At 38.7% G+C, this 16,123-nt stretch overlaps 1 pseudogene; it reads right to left on the reverse strand.

The window, feature by feature from the left end:
* Positions 1-5,138: 5,138 nt before the first annotated feature.
* On the reverse strand, positions 5,139-15,562 carry LOC111753680 (RAD52 motif-containing protein 1-like; annotated as a pseudogene).
* Positions 15,563-16,123: the final 561 nt, after the last annotated feature.

A 16,123-nucleotide genomic window follows, 5' to 3' on the forward strand; every position in this document is an offset into this window, starting at 1 on the left:
AAATTGCAGTAATGATGCCAAGACTATGGAACATCTACTGAGGAAATAGCAGGTGATGAGCAATCAGAGACAGGCTATAATTGATGCAACCAGCAACATTTTAGGGCTAAATCCCTCTGGAGTTCATATTTCACCACACCATTTGCTCTAAGTGTTCCAATATGGAACTATAGGATTCAATGTTCTGCTAAGTTTCAGTCTTGTTTTGGTTCCATTACTTTCTATTCCCCTAAATGTGATGTCTACCTGGTGTCATTGCATATTGAAAAATGTGGAACTTTCTTTTTTATTTTTATAAGGGCTCTGTGATAGTTAACTAACTTTTAATTTGAGTAAGAAATGTCTCAGTGGTATTGAAACAGCATAATTCTGGATGTGGATGACACATCCTAGGGACGATTTTTGTCAGAATGATATAAAAAGAAATAAAGAATGAAGGCTCCCTTCTGTTTCTTCAGGGGAGCTCCAGGCTTCACCTTTACTTTGAATGTCATCTCTTAACTTCCAGAGCAAACTCTTCAGCCTTCCAGCCCAGAATCTTCAGATGTCCATCATAGACACTTTGGTCCTCTGACACACACTCCCCTGGGACCCCACAGTGAGTTCCAGGCCTTCAACTGGATCCTTCCAATTGCCAGTGTGCAGGCATCTTCCACACTTGACTCAGTGGCTGACCATTGAATGCTAATCTGCTAAAGTTTCATATATTTGTATATCATACATTAAATATGTTTCTCTAGTGAGCACTAATGCTCACAGCTAAGAACTTTCCTTGAGTGTCAGAGGGGTCTTTGGACTTTGACTTTCAGCTAAGACTTTGAACTCTTAGAGAAAGATTAAATGCTTTTGTGTAACTATGTAGGCATGAGTCTTTCAGGGACCAGGGCAGGATTTTGTGACCTAAGTCTTGAATTTTTCTTCAAAGCTTCATGTGTTCAGAGATGGGGCTTTTGGAAGGTGATCAAATCATGACAGCACTGTAACTGACTTTCTGTTAGAAGATGGGGCTTGATGGGAAGAGATACACCACAGGAGGTATGACAAAAGTACATCTCCATTTCTGGCTCCTCGCTCTCTGCTTACTGACTATAATGATGTGAGCAGATTTCTTCCACAGCAGACTTTTCCAACATGTTGTTTTTGTATTTGAGGCTGACAACCATTACTGAAACTTCTGTACTGTGAACAAAAATAAGTGTCCCCTCCTTAATTTGTGGTTGTTAAATATTTTACCATAGTGACAAAGATAGGAACAGATCTTCAGTGTTTACCATTCTGGGAGAAACCTGTAATTCAAGAATTTTACCATCATGTAGTGTGTGAGTCATTACTAATTCAATTTTGAGCCTTTCTGCCCTTCCTGACAATTGGAGAAAGGGGAAATTAGTTCTAAGCTATTAATCATGGTCAGGTCCTCTTGATGACCAGCTCCTTTCAGAAACACATCAACAGCTGCCACACTTGAACAAGAAACATTTGAATCATGAGGAAATTCTAAAGAAATAGAAGCTCTGTGTCAAAAATCAGGGACAAAGGCTCAATATTAAAACAAAAGATAAATTTAGCACCTGTGCTGCTCAAGAAACTACAAAGATTTTAGGACCTCTGTGCTATGAATCAAGGAAGGAGACCAATTTTATGTTCCTTTTAATATTGGAAAAGTCATACAATCTTTTAGAAAAAGATCATATATTAGAAATGTATTACATTCATGGAAAATATTTTAAATTGATAGAAAACATTAAAAGTGAATACAATAATAGTTAAAATAAGAAATACAATAGGTAGGAATTTTATTTATCTTTCTTTCATTGCTAAAACAAAATACCCAATGTCCAAATTAAAGAAGGAAAGATTTATTTAACTTACAATTTGTGGAAGTTTCGGTCTTTCATCAGCTGGCTCCAAGGTAAGGTGACATGGAAAAGTGGCAACACTTCAAGGCAGCAGAAGACAGCAAAAGCAACAAGGGAAAGAGGAGAAAAATAAGCCTCTTCTTTCCCCTTATATTTCAGGCTATCATTCCTGAGGGCAGGTGTAATACTCAGACCATCTTGGTGTGCTCATTTGCACAGGCTCAGGATGCTTATAAAGGACACTGACAGCCTGCTGAATTTTGAACTTTACACTTCTCAAATTAACAATGTAACATTAAAATAAGTTAAGTGATCATATAAATTCTGTGAAAAAATTCTAAGTCAAAAAGAACACTACCCCAAAAATCAGACAAGAATAAACATATACAAAATACATAAGATAGAGAAAAGGGTGATAGAAGCATAAATATTGAGACAAAAAAAGTCCTTAAAAGAAATAAAAAATATAGAGAAGAATATATTTGCAAAGAGATGAAAATAAATTTCCTTAAATTACAGGAAGTTCAAAAACCTAAGGTTGAAAAAACTTATAATACCACAAAGGAGAAACAAGATCTAGGCATATTGTGGCAACATTTAAAAATATCAAAGATGAAAAGAAAAAAATTGAAACATTTTCAGAGAAAAATAAAACATCAGAAAGTAAACAAGAATTAGATAGATAAAAATCCTTTCATGATTTAGAAATACTGAACTTAGAATTTTGACGATAAAAAAAGAGATCAACAATTGTGTAAGAAATGTGGTAGGCATACAGAAAATTCTACTAATGGAAGATTTTCTTTCTTTCTTTCTTTCCTTCTTTCTTTCTTTCTTTCTTTCTTTATTGTGGGACAAGAGATTGAGCATAAGTTTTCACTCTGAGCTAGAAAGCTTACTCCTTTTTAAAATTTTGAGACCTTGCCTAGCTAAATTGCTAAGTTGCTCAACTTCACAGAGTGTTGGGACTGCAGGCGCTGTGGTTTATGCACTTGCATTGTGCATTTGTGATTGATTAATTGTCTAGCACTTGGATTGATGGTGTCAGTACTACTTCACCTAGGGGTGAAGCCAGGACGTGATGTAATGGCAGGAAGAAGGTGTGTGCCTCTCTCTTGTTAGTTTCCATCTTGCTGTTTGCAGCCACCATGAACTGTGGCTGCACCATGCCACCCTACCTTGGAGCCAACTGAGTATGTACTGAAACCTCCAAATACTGTGAGAAATAAGCCTTTCCTTTCCCAACTTTAGCCATCAGGTATTTTGTCTCAGTGACGAGTAAAAAAGGTAACTAAAACAAAATTTGGTACGAAGAGTAGGGTCGTTGCTGTGACTATACATGACCAAGTTTTTTGAGAGGCTTTGGAAATGGCTTGCGGGCAGAGTTTGGAAAGGTTTGGACATGTCTCCTGGATGCATAGAGCTAGAGTTGCTTAGGCTGTTCTGTAGAGGAGATTCTGGTCAGTGCTCAGGAGACCAGAAGGCTGATAGAAATCCTGATGGTAAAGACCAGGCTTGGGAGGTTTCTGCTTGGAAGAAAGTTGTTGGACTCTCCACAATGTGTGTTATGGCTTGGCAGAAAGTTTGTCTGCATTTTGCTCATGCCCAGAGACTTTGCCTGAGACTGAAATTAAGAGCAATGGACTGTTTAATCTGGCAAAGGAAATTTCAAGGAAGTCAAATGTTGAGGCTGTGGCATGGCTATTGTTTGGGGCTTTTAGCCAGATATATGTTGCAAATCAAGAGCAAAGAGCCCAGCCAGATAATTTAAAATGCTGAGTTTGGCCAGAAGGAAAACTCCAGTAAAGCTGTGGATTGTAAAGATAGAACTAAGACTTTGATTGTTGAGAAGAAATAGAGAGATAAGAAAGATAGCCATAGAGCATTCCAGGAAGCAGCAGGTCCCCACCCTTTGAAGCCTCAAAACTACAAAAATGAATTTGCTCAGAGGAGAAAGCTGCAAAGCATCACACTCCAGAATGGTGACAGAGGTCACATGAGGTTCCAGAATGGCAGCAGCCTCATGAGGTTCCAGAATGGAGGCAACATGGAGAAGCTTTTCTTCACAACCAGGTTTACAGATCCCAGTGATCCAGGCAATTGATCCCTACAGCCAAGAGAGAGAGAAGCCTGGTTACTGCTCCAGCTGTCAGCAAACCTTGGAGGCATCTACATGGCACTGATCTTAGGTGCAAGGAAAATGCACAAATTATGAGAGTAAGATGGCTTCCACCTTGATTGCAAAGGCCCTGGGAGGCCAAGCAGTGTGCTCTTGAGAAGGCAATTTGTAAGGATGTAAGAGTGAACCAAAGAGGCAGTGGAGATCCCAGAAATTTGGAAAAACCAGGAATGTAGATTACCCAAGGAAACCTGCAAAAAGTGAGCAGAGAGGATTTAAGAGAGAAGCTGTGGGAGCTGAAATCCCTGAAAGTGCCATGGAGGTGAAATCACCCAAGCCTTTTGGAGCTTGCAACCGGACTGTTTCAGATGCTGAGAATGGAACTCTAGGACTTAATGTTCGCCCTGCTGGATGTTGGACTTGCTTTGTTTCCGATGATTTATATGCCCTGTTTGTAACTTTTGGAATGGTAATGTTTATCTTGTGCCTTTGCATTTCAGAAATGCTAACCTTGTTTCATTTCTACAGGGGGTTACAGTTAAGAGTTTGCCATAGATCTTGGAAGAGACTTGGGACTTGGACTTTTCAGCAATGCTGAAACTGTTAGGACTTTGGCAACTCTTGGAGATGGACTAAATGTCTTCTGTATAAAGGATGTGCATGAGTCCTGGGACAAGGGGTGGGATGTTGTGGTTTATGTTGTTGACCCCTAGGCCTCATGCACTTGCATTGTGCATTTGTGATTGATTCATTGTCTAGCACTTGGATTGATGGTGTCTGTACTATGCTCACGTAGGGGTGGAGCCAGGATGTGATATAATGGCAGAAGGTGTGTGCCTCTCTCTTGCCAGTTTCTGCCTTGCTGTTTGCAGCCACTGTGAACTGTGGCCCTGCCATGCCACCCTGCCTTGGAACCAACCAAGTATGGACTGAAACCTCCAAAAACTGTAAGAAATAAACCTTTCCTTTCCCAACTTTGGGCATCAGGTATTTTGTTTCAGAGATGAGTAAAAAGTAACTAAGATAGCAGTCATGTGCCATGGCCACTAGCTTACTCTGAATTTTGAAATATGTAAATGTTTATCCTGAATACTTTTATGCATATTATCCTTTTGATCCCATTAAAGAACCTTTTTCTTTTTCAAATATCTGTGCAACACAAAGTGATTCTTTTTTTTTTATTTAAGGAGAAAAGAAAAAAAAACAGTGAAAGGGTACAAGTTATACAGATTTACAGAAGAAAAAAATGAACAGTAGGGAATCACTAGTTAATGGATTACATATTGCCATCTTAGAAATAATTGTTCAAGTCACAAAATTAAAGCTTGTAGAGTGGACATTCCAACAATGATACTGCAAACAGTTCTGTTCAATGATCCAATAAAACTCTGTGATATCATTTTCTATCTTATACACTTAAATATACATGCAGTTATATAGTTTAGAGCACTTTCTTTTACTCTCTTTTGTACAATGACTATTACACATTTTGGGTTTCATTGCTCCCACGGTTCTTATTGCTTTTTTGGAAGAGAGTAAAACCAAATGTGACATAACAGAACAGAATCGGTCAAGTCAAAAAGGTGGACATAATAGATAATATAAAAACATAATACAAGGTGATCAACAATGGTTACCATAATGCCTCCCGCTATCTCTAATAGAATTGCCTATATCATTAGGTATAATACAATTGAACAAAACAGTAAAGAACAAAACCGACAAAACCAAAACATTGGAGACATTGTAGGTCTTCAAAAGTAGATAAAAGTCAACGAGAATGGGCATTATAATGAACCTCATTATCTTCACAGCTAATGCCTAAACTTTCGAACCTGATACTATCCAGCAAAACAGAATAGGGGAACATCAGTCAAAAACAAGATGGTGAGAGTAATACAGGGCTTCAAATCGAGATAATAGAAATTCAAAGTGGGTTACTATATTATATCCTGCTATTTTTTTTCCTTTAATTAAACAGATAAAAATAAAAAAGTAAATAATGGAGTGGAGATTGAGAAAAAAGAGGGCATAACAGCGAAACAGCGCAGATCAAAACATAACCATTTAAGCAGAATAGTGTTTCACCACCAGATAATTCCGACCCAAAAGTAGTTACCATATTGACTCTTTCCTTGAAGTCCTTGAGTACAACTTTGTATACTGTAGCATTAAGTATATCAAAACAATGTAAAACCATTTAAGAGAATGACAGCATTACAGAATATTTAGAATCGACTAACAGAAAATGAACAATGGTTTCTGTATAATCTCCTTGTCTTTAAAAGGTTTTTGCTTATACTATCGTACATAATAAAATCCAATGAGATACAACCTGTTTAGACCGTTGGAGACAGAAGAACAAAAGCTAGATGAGACTTCAAAACAAGATGATACTAAATCAGTATTACCTATTAAGATGTCATTTTCTCCAAAATAGCTGTTCCTATCCTCCAATCTTCTCTGTCTCATTTCTGTTGAGCTCTTTTTCTGTCAGTAGCTGTCAGTTTGTCTTCTTCATTTTGTTCTCTGCTCCATTCGTTGTGGCCTCCCCGCCACTATTTCTGGGCTCAGCTGTACAGTTCTTACTTTAGTCAAAATTATTTTGCTATCACTCTATACCCCACCAAAATTTATATTAGTAAATTTTATCTTCCACTGATGTTTTAGGCTTGTCTTAGTATTTATTTGGCAAGGGCTATATTTTTGAAGCTTTATTTCATTGCATAAAGTGATTGAAAATATTGAGTGCAGTGTAAAGGTAATTTGACTGGTTTTTTTATTTGAATCTCTAATGACACAAGTTTATAATTGATGTGCTTTGTTTGCCTACTATATTCTTCCAACAGCTATTTTTCATTTGTCCTGAAAGAACAGAAAGACAGACTCTAAAATGAGTAAAATGAGTTTAGGTGAACAATCATTTAATATAACTAAAAAATCATATAATGAAAATTATACATACTTCTGATTATGCTCATACTAAATTGCATTCTTGAGCATAACTTAATTTTTAAATTAAATATTGTTGCTGGGCATGATGCTGCATACCTGTAATCCCAGCATTCAGGAGGCTGGGGCAGAAGGATCACTTAGAGTTTGAGGCCAGCATGTAGAAAGGGCTGGGAAATAAAAATATCACAGATCAACTTTGCACATTTGGCCATATGAGAAAGCAAGAATGGTGTTTCCTGTACCTGACTCACACAACAAAGGTGAGACCAAAGGGAAGGAAAAGAAACCCGCCCAAACCAAGTAAGGTCATCAAATTTGTTCCCATATACCTTTAGTTACACAAGATTCAGAGAATGTTCCATACCCATAAATTTTCCCAGTGTACTTTATGGTTAAAGGTAGCTGTTTGCCACAAAAGTCTAGAGCGAAGAAAATTAGATCACAAAAAGCTAGAATCATAGCTAGGACTATAGTGGTATTTTTCCAGATCTATAAAAAATTGTTATTTATTTCCAGGCAACCCTTGATTATTTGCTTTTTTTTTCATTCAATTATTTTCTTTAAATTACAGCAATGTATCTCCCAAATCTATGTAACATAATCACAACTGAACAATCCAACCAACAAACTACAAAGGGTGAACTTAGACCCAGTTGGCCTGTTTCTTTTCCTCACCTTTCTCCATTCACCCATCTTACTGTTTTTTCATAAGAATGTCTGAAGTGTCTCACAGTGGGGCCTTGATTATGCCCTAAATGGAGCCAAAACATTTGTAAGAAATTCCTTAGCTTTTTATTCCTTAGGTGCAAGTACATCTTAAGAGATTCTGAAGCAAAGGTTTTTCCACTCCAAGAGAGATGATTGTCTCCTTTGAGCTGGCTTCTAATTTCCATCAGTGACTTAGAAATGGAAAGACAGGGACTGACTGCCTCTTTTCTATACGTAATGAAACTTTCTGTGGCTTTAATGGGCAACTGCATGGTCCTTACACTAGGTATTACACCATTTGTAAGGTAGCAAGACTTCAGATGAAAATGAAAACAAAAAGAAAAAGTAAATACAAGCCCTCAAATACATGTTCATGAAAGAGTAGTGACAAAAAACTTGGATAAAAAAGATAGGGCTCTCGTCTAGGAAAGCCAAGTTCTCCAACAGAATTCATTTGACAAAAGGTATTTTATTTTCTCTACACACCAAAACAATTAGTGAGTGGATGGATGGAACTCTCAATATGTCTCCCCTCTGTCCAGATGAAGTATCAGAGAGAAATCTCCCCGGCAGAATTGAAGAGGATGTGCAGGAGTTCATTCATATTCTGCTGAGTCAGAAAAGAAAACTCAGACTCATCAGAAACAGCACACTGGCCACCCCGCATTTTCTTTCTTTTGCTGTGTCAGTATAAAGAGTGATTTTTAAATAAAAACAATTTATTAATAAAGAGCATAGCTCCTCTCCAATATTATCATCACATACCCAAACTGTGTTACTTTATCCCCATGTTGGTGAGCCTATGCACACATTATTGTTTTTTTCTTTTAAGGCAAAAGATGATAATAGAAAGGGCTTATTTTTTCTAAACTAAAACCTCAGTAACAGATTTAGTTGCAATGCTGATGTTTTATGATAAATAAAAAGGTTTAGGCTTGCAGATTTGGTACTCAGACTCTTAAAGGTTTGCCATCACTGCTTTATCTTTTTTGATTCTTTGCAAATTCTATTGTAAAGCACCATAGAACATCAAAATCAGGTATAAATGTCTTCATAGACCTGAAACAACATCAAATGGAGTTCCAAACATTGTTACCTTTAAAAAAAAAAAAAACCTCTCCAGCAATTTGTGCTGCATGTTTTACATATGTACACCCCAGCTTAGCCTCCATAAAAACTGGCCATTGTCAAGACGGTGAGAATCAAGTTTGACCATGATGACCCTGGAGCATGAGGAAGAAATATCTTCCATCCAGAATTATGAAAGAGACTGATGCTGAGAGACTTGCTCTGGAAGCAATAGGGTAGGAGGCACAAAGACATGGAAATTTTAAATCACAAACTTGAGAGTACCTAATTATCAAGATGACTTTATTATGTGCAATTCATCGAAACACAAGTCACTGTGTGAAGTTGGAAAGCTTCTGGAGGAAAGAAAGAAAACCGACTTCTACAGGCACAAGCCATCTTCTTCAGCTTTTCTTGTTCTTGCAATTCTTGTGACCATTGTATGAGGTTCATTAGAAACACGTCTAACACAGATTCATGTGAATAGATTTATAAAATGGCCAGTGTTTTCTCTATGAGGGATCAGATGTCCATAATCAGCTAAGAGACTGTATCTCATGTATTCCCTGGTATCTCTCTCTTCATTTGAGTTCTTGACTTACCACATTTGTTTGCAACAAGGTGCAATAATAAGTAAGTCATTCAAAGGGACAGGAATCAATATATCAATGAAATACAGCAAAAAGGAAAGAAAAGGGTTTTCTGTGAAAACTAAGTTGGATGATCTGTAGGAGCTCACTTTGAAGGCAATTGTGTAAAATAATTATGTTCTCATAGTTAGACTACTGTGAGAGAGGAGGTCGGGGAACAGTGGGAAGGGAATAAAGATCTAAGAGCATCCTGTAATTACACTTATGTTAGCCAGCTTACAAACAAAGATAAAAATCAGTCTCAATCACCTTGGATACTTTGTACAAAAAGATGAAGAGCTCAAGCTTGTGGGCCCATATTCTAATAAAGTACTTTAACCCTGTGTAAAAATATTGAATAATTAATATATTTTTGTGTTGGGAAGAAAAGAATTCAGGTTTATACTTTTCTTTTTCATTTTTAAAATTTCAGTATATGTTTACAATATATCATGATTACATCAATGAAGGGGCAGGTACATGTACACAACACATCTTAATTATTTTTATCCCCATCTTCTCTCCTCCCTCCTATCTATAATCCTATCACTCAATTCAAACCAACTTGTTTGTTTCCACTTTTGTAATTTGACATGCTTATAAGTTAATGATTTTACTCAATACTTATGAAGATTTTATGTATATCTTGAAATTTATTCATTTTAAAAATGCTTAGTATATGTGCCAGGCACAGTGACAAGTGTTGAGGACAGAATGAAGAATAAACAACTAGTTTTAGCCAGGCACAATGGCATGTCTATAATCCTAGCTACTCGGGAGGCTTAGACAGAAGAAATTCAAGTTTCAATTCAGTCTGCACAAATTTACTAGACTCTGTTTCAAAAATAAAAATAAAGCAGACCAAGAATATAGTGCCTTGGGCCTTTGAGATCTGATATATTGGGAATAGCCTGATCAGTGCCCATTAACATAAAATAAATCAGCCTTGAAATCCTGGATGCCAGTTCAGTGTTCCTGCTTGTCATAAAATCTGGTGCATTGGTCAGGAAGACTGACCATGCTGACCACTCTGGTCACCAGTTGTGGCCCACAAGAATGGAGGAAGGACCTCTCAAGGTGCTAAGAGTAAGGTGCACTTTTGAAATTTTTCAAGTCCCCTCAGAGGGCCAGAGGAAAATTCCTAGCTCTCTGCTGAGTGGCTCACATTGAACCGAAAAGCAAGAAGGATGCAGTCTGGTCTGGTCATAGGATAAGGTAAGACCCTCAGGGCACCCCAATTAGTCTCTCTCTGTCAGTCCTGCTTGAGCAGAGAGGAGTCTGATCAACTCTCATTAGTCAGAACCAGCCCCAACAAAGTGGGTTGACATGTTTAACCTCTGAGTGCTTGCCGAATAAATGTGTGAGTGAGTGGAATGGACAGTACAAGCAATAGGGCTGCTCCATCTGAGCACCAAGACTGGGAAGCACTGGTCATGGCAGCTGATTGGGCAATTGCCTGTGGTTCCATGGTGATCAACATACAGCATAATAGAGGCCTCTCATGCTCCTTGCTAAGTCATGCGTAAGTCTCTGAGAGGGGTTCAGTCATGTAGGAATCTGAATGCTCTCTCTGAGGGACACCCACCCTTTGTCTGTTGTGCCATTGTTCAAGGGTACATCACACATGTAGAGAGTCAGAAATGGGAAATAATTAGTCAAAAACCATGCTCCTTGCCCAAAAATTTTAGAAAGCATTTTCCTGGTGACTGCAGAGTTAAAATGAAATCAGGCTGCTGCAAGCCCTGAAACTGCTGCCCTCTATATCTAAATGAAAAACAAAAACAAAAAAAGGAAAAAAGAGGCCCATTCTTCCTGAGAGTTCCACTTTAAAACAACCCCCTGGCCACACAACTGCTGCCAGCCCCTATAACTTTACTCCGTGCTCCCAAGGCATCAACTTCCAACCAACTGAACTGGTTCCAGCAAGCCATTGTCTATGTTTAGGCACAGAGGCCCTCCCTCTAGCTCTTTCTACTTTCTATCCTGGTTATATGGTGTCATATAACAGTCATCCAAGGCAACTGCCAGTAGTTCCTTCTGTGTCTATTCAACACAAAATGTCCATACTTTGACTAAGAAAAAACTGGACTGTCATCCCTGGTGAATGAGTTGCCATGGCCTTTCCCAAAGGTCACCCCACCTAGACACATAAAATCAGTCAAACATTTCTCAAAGATATCAAAGAGTGGAAACTAAAAGCCCATCAATATGTTGAAAGTCATCACTGCTACTTAGAAACCTCTATGGACACTATAAAATAAATGCCACTGCAGATTAAAAGATAAGGACTCTCAGAAACTTCCATGACATATTGGGTACTAATCTATGACTGGTGAACAATGGAACAGAACTCTCTGCTTTCAATAATCCCCTCTGTCAGAAAGTTATCATCACCAGAGCAATTGGGACTCTTGTCTCTCACCTCTTCCATCAGGCACAAGCTTACACCCTAGGAGACATTTCATCAAACATGAATTCCTGTCACCAAGCCAGCCAACTTCTCTCTTGTTTAACCCTACACTTTCCCTAAAAGAAAGATGATGCCTTCGTTAGTCTGAGACAGATTATCACAATCCTAAAACTTTGAAAACTCTCCTCCCATAGGTGTGGACCACTGACTCACCTCAACCATACTACCTCACTGTGACCACCACTGTTGGCAGAGTAAAAATGCCCAATGGGGATTACTGGCCAGTGAAAGATCTCCATGTCTCCAGCAATGCAGCCATCACTTAGCACTCTACATACATGCATCCTTCTTGGACTGTTGCTTGGACTCAGTTGCCACAAGGGTTTGGGAATTCTCCCACTGTTTTCAGTGAAGCTCTGACAACAGATTTGGCCAAGCCACCAGTACGTTTTCTCCAAGACAGATTGTTTTTCTGTCCCTTTCAGCTCTTTCATGTCCCCCCAAGAAAGAAAAGATGAGGATTCAAAACAGCAAAATGTTTGTAAATTGTCAAACTGCTGAAATAACCTCTTTTGCCTGTAAAACCAGTTCAAGATCTCTGAGATGCCATTGCCACTGGATTGTCATATACATTGCCTCAGTATTCTGCCACCCACAACAGGCTGATACACCTGCCTGGACCTAACGAATGCCTTCTTCTGCCTTCAGTTGGCTTGTGTCAACCAGCCTCTCTTCACCTCTAAATGGAAAGACCCGAATTCTGGAATTTGATTAACGATGTGCAAGCTATCTGCTAGAAAGGCAAAAAAGCTGTGCTACAATATCTGGCAGAAACTGGTTACAAGAAAGAAACTCAGAAAATTTGTTGGAGATTCTGGCTTCTATATAATCTGGATCAATGACTTCACAAAATAATAAAGTTTACTCAGAGTATCAGTCTCTGGGAGTGTCCAGTGCCCTACCTGAGCAAATACTTGGATTCAGTAGCTAAAGGCTACCTTTATCTCTTTGCCTTTGCACTCAACTAGCTACTGTCTTTGTGATCCGGAAAATTTACAAGCTCATCTTAGGTTGACACCTAACTGTTTGGGTGCCACATGCTGTACTGGACCTCCTAAATAATTGTAGACTATCCAACTCTGCTACACAGCTGCCCACCAAGCTGGGTCCACCAGATCATGACTCCCTGACACTGACCGATGAACTCTTCTCTAGTCAACCAGACTTAAAAATAAACACACAACAGGTGATGACTACACCCTGTTTATGGATTGAAGTAGTTCTGTTAGGAATGAAGTCTGACAGTCTAGATAGTCTGTGCTCAACTTGAACAAAATTATTTGAACCAAACCAGAAAATCTTTACCTGGTACTCCTGGAAGAACCATCTTAATCATAGCTAGACCTGCTGCCACCATATGTTCTGCAAGAGCAAGCCCCAATTGTGGTACCCATATTTTTCCAGCCAACTCAGGCTTCAGCATCTATGTCACTATCCCCAACCTCCACCTGACGTACAGAGAGACTTCATTAAAGTAAAGCCTTATAAGGGATAACAGATACCTGTTGGTGCTTACATGTACTTCCTCAGGCTGGCCCATGGTATTACCTACTTGAGCTAAGAGGGCAATAAAAGTTTGTAGGGACCTGCCATAAAAATTATCACTATATGACCTACCCTTGAGCATTGGACCAGCTATACCTGTAGACACCCCTGCATACACATATAACTCAAGTTCATGTTAACTACCTCTAGAGCCCTTCCTTAAGTTTTCATATGCATTTGATGCTGTATTTCATTTTTGCCTTTCCTCTATGGACGATTGCCCTGAGAGTATAGAAAATAACCAGTAAGGACCTTACAAATGACAATGATTGAGAGCATTCAAGACATGTTGGACACTCTCCTAGATCAGATTAACTCCTTTATTCCCTTATTAGAGTCAAATCTTAGCATTCAAGGTCTGTATTCTCTCCTAACCTATAATTATACATCAGATTCTTTTTAATGTTTTTTTCCTTCATTTCCACCTATCATTTTCATGTTCTGATCAAAAATATTTTGCTTCTGTGACTCCTTTCCTGGGTTGGGCACAAACTGGATGTTATGTACAGAAAACAAGAAACAAAGATAAGTTCTATAAGTAAATCAGGGACTGAAAAAAATAATAACAGTAACAGTTAACATTCTTACATAGGTTAGGCACTGATGTAGGTACCAGAGTGTTTGCTCTTCCAAATTTTTCCATTCTAACAAATGGTAACTCTAATAATCTCTATTTTACACATGAGGAATGAATCTTAGAGCTAATAATTTGCCCAAAGTTACAAAGTTAATAAGTGAAAGACTGGGTTTAAACTTAATCTGGTTTCCAAATCTGGTCCTTTTGTTTGGTTTTGTTGTGAGCTTTGGGAGTATGGGGTCCTACAGATAGAACCCAGAACACTGCACGTACCAGAAAATCACTCTACCACTGAGCTATATCCCCAGGCCCACAATCTAGTCTTAACTACTTTATTATATTATTGTGAGTAAAATAGGATTCAATCAAAGGTGGAGAGTGAAAGGGTGGAGCAAAACTGAAATCACAAATGTTAAACAAAGATGTGATAAAGCAAAATAAAAATGGGTAACAAGAAAGAGAAAGGGCAGTCACAATTAAGACTGGGAAAGAGGCACAGCAGTAAGGAAGAGAATGGGGTAAGGAAAAGTGGAAGAAAAGCAACAGACTTGAATTAACTCCTAACATTCTTTACCTCCGGCATCTGTGTCTCCTCATTGGTCCTGTAATCCAAAGCTATTTTACCACTTCCCAAAACCACCGTTGACAGTTTCTGGAGTACATGTGATGAAGGCATCTAAAGAGCAAGCTTCTGGGCTGTCTTCCTTTTCTTGAGGAATGAGAGTGGTCCTTGGTGACACTTTTTGACTATGCATTAAAACCAAAGTTATAATTTGCCAGTGGTTGGCATTCTGAGCTGTTCAGGGCAAGGACCTGATGTCGAGCTGCCTTAAGTCTGGCCTTAGGACAAACTTAAAATCACAAGAGATAAATCCATGCACATCACTTTCACTTGAAATTTCTGGAAAACCAGCCTCCTGTCACATGCCTTTTGGGCTCTGTGGGCTTCCCTTCCACAGTGAAATTTTCTAAGGCCATAAAAACTAAGATGGGCCTGCTGGCACTTAGGAGAACAGAGACTGACTACAGAAAGCCCACCTTGGAGAATACAGTGAACAAATAAGGATGCAAAGACTCAGTCAAAGGTCCAGAGCTTGATTCATACACATGCAAGTCTCTGTCACCAGCAGTGGGACTTGTCAAAGGTGCCAGCTTTGCACTCTACCACCACTGTACGTCTTCGAGTATAACACATATTATTCTTTAAGAGTCCCCACTGAAACAAATGGTTGGAGTCACTAACAAATTGCAGGCCATAATAGTGTCAGACATGATGTCTTCTATTGGAGCCTAAGCTCCATTTTGTGGCAAAGAAATTGAGAGTCAGAAAGAGCGAATGATTTCTTCAAAAACCAGAGTAAATGGCAGAACTAAGACTTGATTTTTTGCAGTATGTGGGTTTAGTTATAACTCCATAGTTATACTTTTTAAAATTTCTTTTATTCTTGCCTTTTGGACTCACTTTACAATTCAGTCGTTCTCTGAACCGGTGCAGAAACTGGTAAATTCTTACAGACTGAAGCTTTGGTCATTTGGCCCAATCACTCACTGTAAAGAGGCATCGGGAACCTCCTCATTCACTGACTCAGCTCCTACTTCTCCTTTGTGTTCTGCCTGAGCTCTTGGTCCAGGCATCTTCCTTTCTGTCCTGCTGCTCCAGGTTGACTTTTGGGGACAGGTTTATTAGCTTTTGTTAGGTCTCCATCAACTCAGACTCTGCGACTGAGAAACAAACCCTATGTCCCTTCAAATCTGGCCTGGAATCTCTCCACAGACCTGGTGCCTCAAATTCAACATGCCTGAGTTGGAGGGTAGTTTAGATACCAATCATTTTGTCTCATCCAGGTAGTTACTTGTTACTACACGCTTTTGTTTCATAGTGGCTAAGTTTTCATATGACTTGATGGGAAAATAGAGAATGCTTCTGGTTTATCCTGTTAAAACTATGTTTTTAGTCTCAATTTTCAGGATAATGTTGCCATCCATAAATATTTGTACAGCATCTATGTTAATTTTGTCTATTACTGTATCCTTGAGAAAGCTTTCATACACCATGCACAGAGCAAGGTGGTCAGCACTTCTAAATACCTTTCTTTATTCTTTCCTGATTTCTTTGGCTTTTGTTACTTCCCGTTTGAGATGGGGCAAGATCTTGACCTCAAAACACCAGTTTGTGACCCCTGAACAGCAGTGTCT

The sequence above is a fragment of the Cavia porcellus genome, unplaced genomic scaffold (assembly GCF_034190915.1).
Source record: "Cavia porcellus strain 051 isolate PalLab524CR breed Dunkin Hartley unplaced genomic scaffold, mCavPor4.1 scaffold_21, whole genome shotgun sequence".
Classification (NCBI taxonomy): domain Eukaryota; kingdom Metazoa; phylum Chordata; class Mammalia; order Rodentia; family Caviidae; genus Cavia; species Cavia porcellus.